Genomic DNA, 11476 nt, shown 5'->3' on the forward strand with positions numbered 1-11476 from the left:
TTTAGAATGTGGTATCACAAGATAGGGGATGCCATTTGAAAAAAAAGTTGGGGGGCCCGTCCCCCCCTAGGAGGGACCAAAATTTTGACCACCCCCCCCCCCCCCCAAAATAAAATGGTCCCTATTCAGATAGGAACATTCCCAAAGTTTCATTCCCCTGGCTCAATTCGTTCAAAAGTTAGCAGGGGTGGGACGGACTTTTGGTACACCCTGTATGTGAAAACTAAAGGGCTACTCCCCCTGGCTGCTTTACGGCCTGACTCCCCACGCCCACCTTTCCAGACGATACTTACAGATGCAAAAACACGAAATGTAAATTCATAAATCAAAAATGTCTATCTAAAATTCATTATGAATCACATTACTTGAGTCGTTTCCAGATTTTTTTAAATTTTGAAACCACGTTTTGACTTATTCGTCTTGATGATGCAACTTAAAGTTGCTTGCAGCTTGAAAGAGGGTCAAAGTATATAAAAGCTGACTTTATGAAAACTTTAACAATGCGATTTATTAATTGTCATAAGTAAAAGAGAAATGGGAAACTGGATTCAATGGAGTGCAAATGGTAAACTGGTGCTTTCGCCGGTATCTAATTATATTATTGATGAAAACGATAGAAAAAGTTCTCATTCTTGACTGGAGGGTGGGGGGGGGGATGAGAGGAGACCGGTTTGTGTGACAAGAAGCCCTAATAGTTCTTTATACATATTATTGAGTATGATGAAGAAACTAAATAACTATTAGTGCGTAGAGGTTTTAACAGACTACACTGTTGTAAAACCAGGAGAGAAATTCAGAATACACGTTTGAAGCCGACGTGGAGAAAACTGAGTGCTTCGAGGCGCTCGTTAATGAAAGTCGTTAAGTCGCGAAAATACAGCATGAAGCGACAAGAGGGTGGAATCTATGGTTGATTTCCGACGTGAAACCAAATCCTGACGCGATTTGACAGGCTGCCACTCCTGAAAGCACCCAGAGAGATGGCATTATCTCAACCTGACGAGCTGTTCAAGTGTGAACTGGGCCTAATGCGCGGGTGAGAAGGTCAATTGAGTCGCACTGTTTCCAATTTGTGCCAGCATTGGAAATTCCATAGATTTCCTTCATTCCTAGCGCGCAGAAGCAAAGAAGACAAATTTCCGTTAGTGGTTATTTGTTAAAATTGTTGACTGACTGCCAACCTCCATTACCAAAAAACGAAATTACCTCCGGATGACATGTAACGTTACCTTAGATGTAGACTAGTTCTCTATCTCACACATCCAAACGATCTGCCCTGTCACTATCCCTATGTTCTCTTCTCGCGGCCACTCCCCGAAACCCCTCTTCGTCCATCCTGGTCCTTTTCTTTTCACCCTGCGCGCGCCGACTTCTCACTTCACCTTCCTCTCCGCTAACCTTCCTTCCACAACCCTTTGTTGACCAGAATGTCCATCATCTCAATTCCGAAGTAAGTGCCGAGTTGATTCAATGGAAAAGAGCACTTGATGCTGAGACATGATTCCTCTACATGTATACGTGAATGTGCGAGGATCGCCAATTTGTGACATTATACAACCAACAATTAACCAGTAAGTAACCAATTTCCTGCGACTACAAATTCATCACTTACGTATGCACGTGTGTTATGCAAGTACGAAAACCACCCTCCTTAGTGGCATTATAGACGAAAGTAAAAGGCTTTCAACTCCCAGGAACATTTGTTTGGACTATATTTTCAAGATAATACCCGTCAATATTGATCACAAAGTGAAAAGTCCGAAAATGGGTGAACCCAACATTGGTTCGCGAACAAAATCCGCCAGACATTCCATTCTCTTGTGCGTTTGTCAGAAGTAGTAAATAGACTTATCACCGCACATAGAGCACAAATCATTAGAAATAAGGACATCTTTTTGGCAGTTTTTGAACCGCGTAGTTTAGAAGTTGGGAAAGGTGATGAGCCGCGATCTCTTCGATGATGCATACTTGGGAGCCAAAAGTCATCGAACAACTGAGTTTAGATCTGGTCTTCAGGTGAGCTTTCAGGTGCCTTTGGTTTGCAATCCTACCGATCTGGTTGAATAAGTAAACCAAACTCGCGGAATTTCGTCCAGAGAGACCCTTTGATGGCCTCTGGCGACAGGTGAAAACCCCGACTTTCGGTAATTTAATACTTCATTATGGGTGATCACAAAAGAGCAACAGTCATAACTCTTTTTTCGGCTATTGACTCACCTAATAGATGAATAATGAGCTTCGAGTGAGGTAATTAGCCAGAAAAATAGCCAAACTTTGGTATGTTTGCAAAACAAAATGCCCGAGAAGTTTTTCAACATCTACCTGGTATGTAAGTCAACTCAACGGCATAATGTTGAAGTTCTGAAAGTAAGAGCTTCTGTCACTGCCAAGATATCAATAGATGGTATCTCTTTGTCTCTGTCTTCGCGCTTGTACCTCGTGGCTCATGAATTGGATATTATAAACCAAGATCACCAGGCTGATTAATGAAATTTATACACAAAACTACAGATAAAGAAGACTCAGAAAAAATTGAGTCATCCTATTGGTGAAAGCAGGTAGTTTCAATGAACAAAGTTGGAGAGTAATGGACTTACGAAGGGAAACCCACTATCAGTGTTCCCGGGTGCTTTGTGTGCGAGATCCGTACTCATTGCCGCTCTTCGTGCTGCTATTGGCTGTGCGTCATTCTGTGACGTCAAGCGTACGGATATTTTAAGATGGGGAAGCGTTTTTTCATTAGGGTTTTGTCCGTACGCGGTTCGTGTTGGCACAGGGAATGTCCGCGTGGCACGGATAAATCCGCACGCTTCGGATCACTGCTCACAATAGGACATATAGTCTATAATTTTCTCCCCCAGTTTTTAAGAACTATCCGTCTCAACAAATAAGATCCCTTCATTTGTCCATGGTCCTTTTTGTCTCTAGAATTGCTATACATTTCAATATTGAGATTGCAGGGAAATGAAAAAACAAGCAGTGAACTCCAACACAATGTGTTGATAAGGCGCGTCATTAACTCGCACATATCAAACCCTTTAGTTTTCATTTACAGAGATTTCAAAAAAGGGAAGCAGCACAACAAGAGAATTCACGATCCAACACTGCAAGGTCAACGACGCACCTTGACGAGACCGTGTATTGTGAATCTAGAAAGCTATTCGAACAAATTTAAGTTTTTTGATCTGCCTCAAGCAAAATCTTATCAAATTCTTGAAGAAAAGTGCTACGGAAAAATTTAAGCGAAGAAAGGAAAAATTCTGTCGAACCCCTAGAAGATAAAGTCGATTTAAAGGTATTTTGGGGCTAAAATACGCAAATCACCGCTATTATAAATCCCGTTATATTATTGAAAAGAAATTGACTCGATATAAATGCAATTGTATTAAATATGTCTTGATTTTTTTATTTTAAACGCCTTTTCATGCAAAGAAGCTCAACCATGTCCATGCTTTATTCATTCATGAACTGAATGCAAGCAATCCACATCCCGAATTGGAATTTACCAATCGATTTAGTGAGTGCACGTATGTGAAAGTCAAAATGCTATAGTCATTTTGGGTGCATTCATTTTTCATGAAACAATTGTTAGTAATTTCAATCCCGAAAAACCATAAATTTTCCGTATAAAATCGAAAAAATCAAAATATGTCGACTCCCTGACGTGAAAATTAAATTCTACGTGTGAAAATACTTATGTATCGATATGCTGAACAGAATGCTCGCATCTTCTCGTAATTTACAAACCGTTCCTATACTCATCTCAAAATTTTTCTCAGAGCTTTGTGTTGTAATTAGCTTCCATTTAAACTCTGGTTTGATGGCCGAATCGGCTGCCCAAAAAGCAAGCCATTTTTGAAGGGCTCTATGAGAAATTCGTGATATTATCAGCTCTTAGGAAATCACCCCATGGGTAAAATTGCTGGTATAAATTTTCGAGTGCTTAAAATAATTGTATTCAAGAAACTAAGGCATTAAACTATGGAGTCAATTTCGTTTTAATAATATAACGGGATTTACTTGTCTTCAGGTCAAAACTCATACAAGGAAGCCCCGTGCAAGAGGCTAATTTTTTGTAATTTCACTCAATTTTTTCTCCTTTTTATAATTGAATTGCTTGTCACATTCTGAGGTCAATCATATTAAATTGTAATTTATACATTTCTTTTTTCCCCCTTCATTTTATTTTTTGTTTGGAGAAGTTTTGTTGATTTCTTCGGATTTCGAATACTGTAACTTCTCTTCTATTTGGCCGATTTTTATGAATGAGACCTCTTTTAATTCGTGTTTTAACGGAGAGGAAGGAAAAAATTGCTAAAAACTCGCGAAACAATTTTTTTTGAAAATTGGACGAATCCTAGCGTGACGGTGAAATGGTTAATGAAGCGTAAGTAATTGGGCGAGGGGCTGAGGATCGTCGCTTGGCGACCGTCATTAGCTATTGTTCGTCGAGACGCCGACGCAGTGAGCAGGAGCGTGGGGAAGAGAAGGGTAAGTGGATTCCTGTATGAGCCACGTTTAGCTAATGGTCTAATGAGTCTCGAGGCTCATCACAGATTGCACTTACACAGATTGCACTATCAGAGCACGGGTACCAACTTTTGAAAAGTATAACCGAGGTTACAGATCTGTCAAAGCAACGTTTTGAACAAAACGGAGGAGTTAAATTCTCATTCCGAGAGTGCCGACCTGCTCAGCCATCCTCGAATCAATTCGCTTGATTCTTCTTATATATGCATATTTTAAATCAGCGCGTCGCATTCTTAGGCTTTTTTTAAAAAAACCAAGTAACGTAGACTCTTGGTATTCACTGCACATAAACTAGAGACCCCCAGAATGAGAAACAACTTTAAATCATAATTATTGATGGATAAATAAACTTTTTACACGCTTTGGAAAATCTCAGAAGTTCGCGGTAGTCACTTTTCGGTAAGGAACTAAGGGACTCGGTTATTGTATCGAGCAGGGTTCGAAACGATCGCAAAGGCGGTATACTACGTATACGCGCCAATAATGAAATCCGTTGAGTCCGCTGAATGAGTCATTGTCAGCGACCTACGAACCACATTGGCGTCGCGTCGAGTCATCGCGAGCAAGGGGTCTAGCGCGGGAGTCGGGCGCTGTTGGTCAAGGGTAGGTGGGGGTTACCGAGGGTTGAGTTGGGAGAGGAGAGATGCTTTGACAAGACAAACTGTAGCGGGACATGACATGGTGACTTTTTTCACTTCTCGCTGCACGCGCGCCCGCGCATTCCGTGGTGAACTTGACACCAAGTCCTCGACGAAAAAGCTCGCACCTTTCCACACCACCCCACTCCGCTCCTTCACCAATCGTTTCTCTCGCATGACTCATAGAGCGGGCTAATTATTAGAATCGACAGACAGAGAGATACACATAGAATTTTACGGGAAAAAAGGGATCTTATTTGTTGAGTCGGGGCGTTTTTACAGACTAAGTGGAAAAATAATGAACTAACTGAATCGCGTTTAGCAGAAAGGAACCAAGCCACATCACATATTGCCAAATTTAGTCGAGCGATTTAATTTTACACAAGAGAACGTTTGTGCGATTTTTTTGAAAATGTTGAAGAATTTTCTTTGTGCTATGCAGATACTTCATTGTTTTAAAAAAAAATCCGGATAACCATTTACACTTAAAGAATTAATTTGCCCTATTAAATTTGGTATTATAGCTAATGTGGCTTGATTTCTTTCTGCTTAACGCTGTCTAACTGAAGGATCTCTCCTCTCGTCTCTCATGGGTTGCCTTTAACTTACCTTCTTTATTTATTGCCACTCAACCAATAGTATACCACCATTCTCCCTTTGTCCTCTTTGTATAATGCTTGGTCTATCAATTTTAATAATGAGCTTGCTGCCTCGTTGAAGAATGAGAACACTGTGTGAGTCTTAGAAGGTTGCAAAATTTCCTTGTTAAAGTCTGTAATGAAGTCAATTTTTGCGCATTAACTACATTCCGTATAACTCCAGCTTTTTGTGGGTAATACGAATTTGCTGCGGTTTTAGTTGAATTACTCAGTTAGAATTGTCGAATTTTTAAGAAAACTCCATCCCTAAAATGTGGTTGGTATTCCTCTCCTCAATATGAACACTCATAAAGGAGGTAAAATCAAAGGTAATTCTGCCCTCGTCACGCATCGCACATGTGCCTCATTTTTCCTTCAAAGGTTTCGGTTAGGCAACACAACATCCTAGACGTTCGAATGCTTGCAGAATCCTGTTTTGCCGTGCTAAGGAAGAACGTCGTATGACCCATCAGGCGTTGCATAAATTCCCTTCAATAAACATCTAATTTTCGGAAAAACTTGTGAATACTTCTACTCCGAATATTCGGAGGATTTTGTTCAACATTTGATTCTTTTGAGGAAAAATTTTCATAACTTTCCTCAAATATAGACATTTTCTGAGAGGAAATTTAGCAACATTCGAATGCTCATACGGTTATCTGCCCTTAGCGAGGCAGTACTGCGGGGCTTATGTTAGTTTCTTTCTCATGAGTATGTAATTTTTGTGCCTGCAACCAACATGTAACATACGTGCATACATAAAATCCACTTTCATAGCGCTCTCTGGCGCTCTGAGACACCTAGCCGCCAAAGTCCCCTATTCTTCCAATGTCCTTTAGAAAGTTGGCACTCCCTCATTTCCTCTAAAACCCCTTGTTGCCACCATTTCACTGGGCGTCTCCTTCGTCTTTAGTCCTCCACCCAGGAGAAACCCGGTCAAGCATCTTCTTTGGCAGCCCTTCATGTGCCTACGATCCATGGCTCTCTTTGGATCTCACATTTATTTTGTCATGTCGTCCACTCACTGCGTCGCGCATGATGAATTACAACGACGCGATCTGATTTACGCATTTTTCAACTTAACCATCGCATTTCTTTACTGTTTCGAAGTGCATTCCGTCTTAATCTAAAGTCCACATTTTCAACCCGACTCTAAAAAAACGGTCTATTTAAAATGTTGCTAGTGTGGTTTTGGGGCACTTTCTCCGTGGGCGATCAAGTTTCCGCAATATTTTCTTGAAGAATCATGCGTATTTTCTCCGATTTTTTTCTCAGAATTGTATTCATAATCTAATCAAGTCCATCCGAAAATTTCGGTGAAAAATGCTTTATATTAAATTATCAATTAAATCGCAATAATAAGAAATAGTAAAGTATATGTATTTATCGCAGATTAAATATCAAAAATTCAGAGCAACTCGGAGGAAATTCAGTAACCTCTAAAAGTTGATAGCACGTTATTCCTTAAGTCAATTCCTAGGTTGAGATAAAATATGGCATTCTACATGGGTTTAAATGCGGCAAAATGCTGGCTTTTCACCACTATATGGCAGGAATAATTGTCAGGTTGGGCGATAAAGTAGTATATTTCACATGGGTTTAAATGGGGGAAGAGCTAATATTTTAGCACTATCTAGTGACGATGTTCTTCGATTCGGTGGAAAATAATCCCACTTAACGCTCGGAGAAGACAACGACAACGCGGCCATGGACATATTTTTTCATTCGACCGGAAACGAGGCAGCGAAGTAGAGGGAGGAGTGGGGGGGGGGAGGGGTGGTGGCAGTTTGAGAAGGAGGGTGGGGAGAGCAGCCTGTTGAATCCTCGCTTCCAGGAGAATGAGGACGTGGGTGGCGATTTGCCCTATCGCTGCGCCGATTGACGATAAAGACTCGCTCGGAGCGGCCGGCGAGGGGTTGTCGAGAGGGTGGGAGCGGGGGTAATGCTCACGACGATCGGTGTTCGGGGGGGGGGGCGTCGAGGGCCCTTAAAACGAGGTCGCCGGACGCGGACAGTGCCAGGAAATAATTAACCGAGCGATCGATTCCATCTGCTCCTGACTGCACCATCGGCCCCCTGTCCCCCTCGTACTGGCGCGCGGCGCGAGGGGGTCAGTCGTCTCGTCTCCGACTGACATGTTTGGTTTGGTTCAAGCGAGCGAGATCGATCAGTGATTTGAATCCTTGCTAATTGCTCCGCGGACTGATTTGACTCTGGGAGGCGATGTCTTGCCATGGCGCACAGTGGAGTTGAGTGGAGTTGGTAGAAGCCGCACGTAAATTTGTTGACGAATTTTGATGTTTATTTCGTCGTCGTTTTTTCTTGTGAGGGAGCTTTCATAAACTACGTAACTGACTTTTATGACATTTTTGAGCCCTCCCCTCCCCTCTTGTACCGATTTTGTGACGTGGGTCCCTATCCATTAACACGTAAGGACAAAATGGCGAAATGCTCCCCCCCCCCCGAGCGTTACGTAATTTATGGACGGCCCCTGAGTCGGTGATTCAGATTTCCCGTAACGAATGCTAACCGGAAACGATGTGATTTTACTAATGAGTAGTTGTTTTTTTTTTTTTTTTTTTTTTTTTTTTTTTTTTTTTTTTTTTTTTTTGGTGAGTGTTACATCAGGTGGTTTTAAAAGTTCCAAGGAAACATCCAGATCCGTAGAAAAATTTTTCCAGACAACAAAACAAAACAAGAAACATTTGGAATAACTTTGGAGGAGCTTTGCTAATGAGTTATATAAACACATTTTTGCCACTTGAATCAATATCTCCGTGATATTTTTGGGAAACATACACCGACAAAAAGTGAAGTTCTTTAACAGTTTGGATGTATAAATAGTGTGCGAGAGCTCATAGAATGTCGAATTATCATGCCACAGCAGTTAGTTCTACATTTTGGCATTGCTAAAATAACTGTTGTAGCGGGTAAGTTAGCATATTATAAGTTCTCGCACACTTTTTCCACATCTAGAAAGTTAAGTCAACATCACTTTTTTATCGGTGTATGTCTGAGTGCTTAAAATCGTACCTCGTCTATTAGCCCAGAATTGACGCTTAATAACATTGAGAGGAATCAAATCATTATTTTCTTACTTGCATGTAACAAGTGTATCCTTAGAGACTGGAAATGTTCATTTTGCCGCTTTGCAATCTCAAGAGATATTGCCTCTTTTCAGGTGGTTTCGTACGGCGGAGATAACCATATGTGCTCCAGTGCCGGCATTCTGCCTAATTCGTGAGTTGAAGGCGATTTTTTCGCAGCGACGCTCTAACTTGAAAGATGAACAGCTCAGCATGTTCGTTTGGTATCTTAGCCTCTTTTTGCTCTGATTTTAGACAAGTAATCCTGTGCTTTGAATTCTCTGGTCAATATAGGGTGTCCGAAAAGTCCCCCCCCCCCTCAAAATTTTGATCTACTTGAGATAGAGATTTGAAACTCGGAGGACATTCCTAGGTCAAAAGGAGCTACTTTTGGACCCCCCCTCAAATTATTGTGGGGCCTACCTTTGGGGGTAACGGACCCCAACTTTTCATTTTCAAATAGGAAGACCTCTTTTGTGGTACCTCGTCCGAAAGAGCATACAAAAGGAAAACTTTTCGCGCAAACCCGAAGTCACTATCTCAAACTGTTTCTAAATGACAGCCGGTTAAAGTTCAAAATGGACGAAGATCGAAACCTAGGTTTATTGTAGATGGATTTGCCTGAAATTCGGTATTGAGGGGTATTACAACACGAGAAAAACGAATTTGAGGTTAGATTTTTAATGTAATCATAGTTTCTAAAATGACTACTAGTTAAAGTTCAAAATGACCGATTTTATTTTTTTAGAAATCAAATTTTTTGTTAATTTCTTGCCAAAATACCTCTAGTTTCCAAGTTTCAGATAAATCCTGAGGCAAATAACCGAGGCGCGAAATTTCGGCCATCTTGAACTTTAAGTGGCCGCCATTTAGAAAAGGTTTAAGATATTGACTTCGGATTTGCGCGAAAAATTTTCCTTTTTATGCTTTTTCAAACGAGATATCACAAGAAATGTCTTCCCGTTTGAAAATAAAAAGTTGGGGTCCGTTACCCTTCCCCTCTAAGTTCCCTCCGAAAATTTTAGGGGGGTTAAAAATTTGCTCCCTTTGACCTAGGAGCAATCACCAAGTTTTAAATCTCTACCTCAATTCGATCAAAAGTTAGAGAGGGAAGGGTGGACTCTTCGAACACCCTGTATACAATTGTTCATTTTGACGTATAAAGTGAATCCTTGGCATCTCGTAGTAGAACAAATAATCTCTGAGTAAAGGAGGCGATCATAATGCTTTAATTTCTTATGATTACGCTTTTAGAGTCTTGATAGGTAGTTTGCATTCTTTCACTTACTGCAGATTTCTAGGTAATTTTATGAGAAATTGAATCCGTCATTCTCAAAAATAATTAAGCGCCAGAAATAAAAATGCAAGAAAATCCGTAAAAACTGTACTGACCAATCTTTTTAATTCTTAGATTAAATGATCTTAGAAAATTGGTGGACTCGACGGCAATGTTGTGGCACAGTAGGTCATGGACTAAGAATTGGTGGATTTGAGGCAATTTTGTCGCACAGTGGGTCACGGAGACTGAGCTATCGTCATTGAAGCTTGCCACATCGCTTGTTGAAATTCTTTCATATCTGACATTACATGAAGGAAATTATTGCAATCTGGCGACATGAAGTCCTCTGAACAATCAATTCATCCAACAGTGTAAACGCTAATATAACCTTAAACGATTGCCCCCCCCCCCTCCCTTCGGAAAATGCTCTCTTCCCACGGCGGACGCACGGTAAGACAAAACAACTGAGGCAGCACGCCGTACGCTCAAACTAAAGCACGTTTGGCACGTCAGATGGGCGAGGCCCCCCAAATAACGGCGCCGAGCGCCGTTTTTAGCGGCTCTGGTGCTAGCACCTAGAGCTGCTATTCCGGTCGGTCTCTGCAGTGGACGTTACCAATGGTACATCTACCATTGGTTAGAGCGCGCGTTGGTAGATGGGAATCGTCGCCATTTTCGGCTGTGGACCTTGCCATGATTTTATTTTAATTCATTGTTATTTCTTGTGAGCGAATGATATGTTGTGCTGTGTATTTTTGGAATCACGGTGATACTGTCGATAATTCAAAACTGGTCTGTGATTTAATCTCGTATTGAAAAAAATGTACTTAACGTTTATAATCAAAATTTTCAAAACGACAAGTTTTCGCGCTTTTTTGGAACAATGCCGTGAATGAAGCCTCCTAGTCGTACTACTTCATGGACGGATTCATCCCCAGCGGCGCTGTTGTATATTAATGCCTAAAATGCCAAGTCGGGTCCTGTTCACTCGATTTTCGTGAAACCCTGTATCCGGATGTATTTTTCAACGGGAAACTCGAATTTTTCGTCAAATTTACAAAATTTCAACATCCAAAATGGCGGCCATGGCCTAAAATGCTAAGTGGGCTCCTGTTCGCTCGATTTTCGTGAGACTCGGTATCCGGAGGTATTTTTCAACGGGAAACTCGAATTTCTGGTCAGATTTTCAACATTTCAAAATCCAAGGTGGCGGCCGTGGCCTAAAATGCTAAGTCTGCTGATTGTTCGCCACTATTCACCAGACTTTGTTAAAAAAAGTAAATTCGTTCTTTTAAAAGTTAAAAG

General features: G+C 41.1%; 2 protein-coding genes across 3 annotated transcripts in view; one reads left to right on the forward strand and one right to left on the reverse strand.

Moving 5' to 3' along the window:
• Positions 1–11476, reverse strand: part of bma (SCY1-like protein bma) — a gene marked incomplete at its 3' end in the record, with an annotated part of 138692 nt that overhangs the window by 56939 nt on the left and 70277 nt on the right.
• Positions 1–11476, forward strand: part of LOC109039286 (cytochrome P450 6k1) — a 350075-nt gene that overhangs the window by 54382 nt on the left and 284217 nt on the right. The window lies entirely within an intron of this gene.

This window comes from Bemisia tabaci, chromosome 8 (assembly GCF_918797505.1).
Source record: "Bemisia tabaci chromosome 8, PGI_BMITA_v3".
NCBI classification, from domain to species: Eukaryota; Metazoa; Arthropoda; class Insecta; order Hemiptera; family Aleyrodidae; genus Bemisia; species Bemisia tabaci.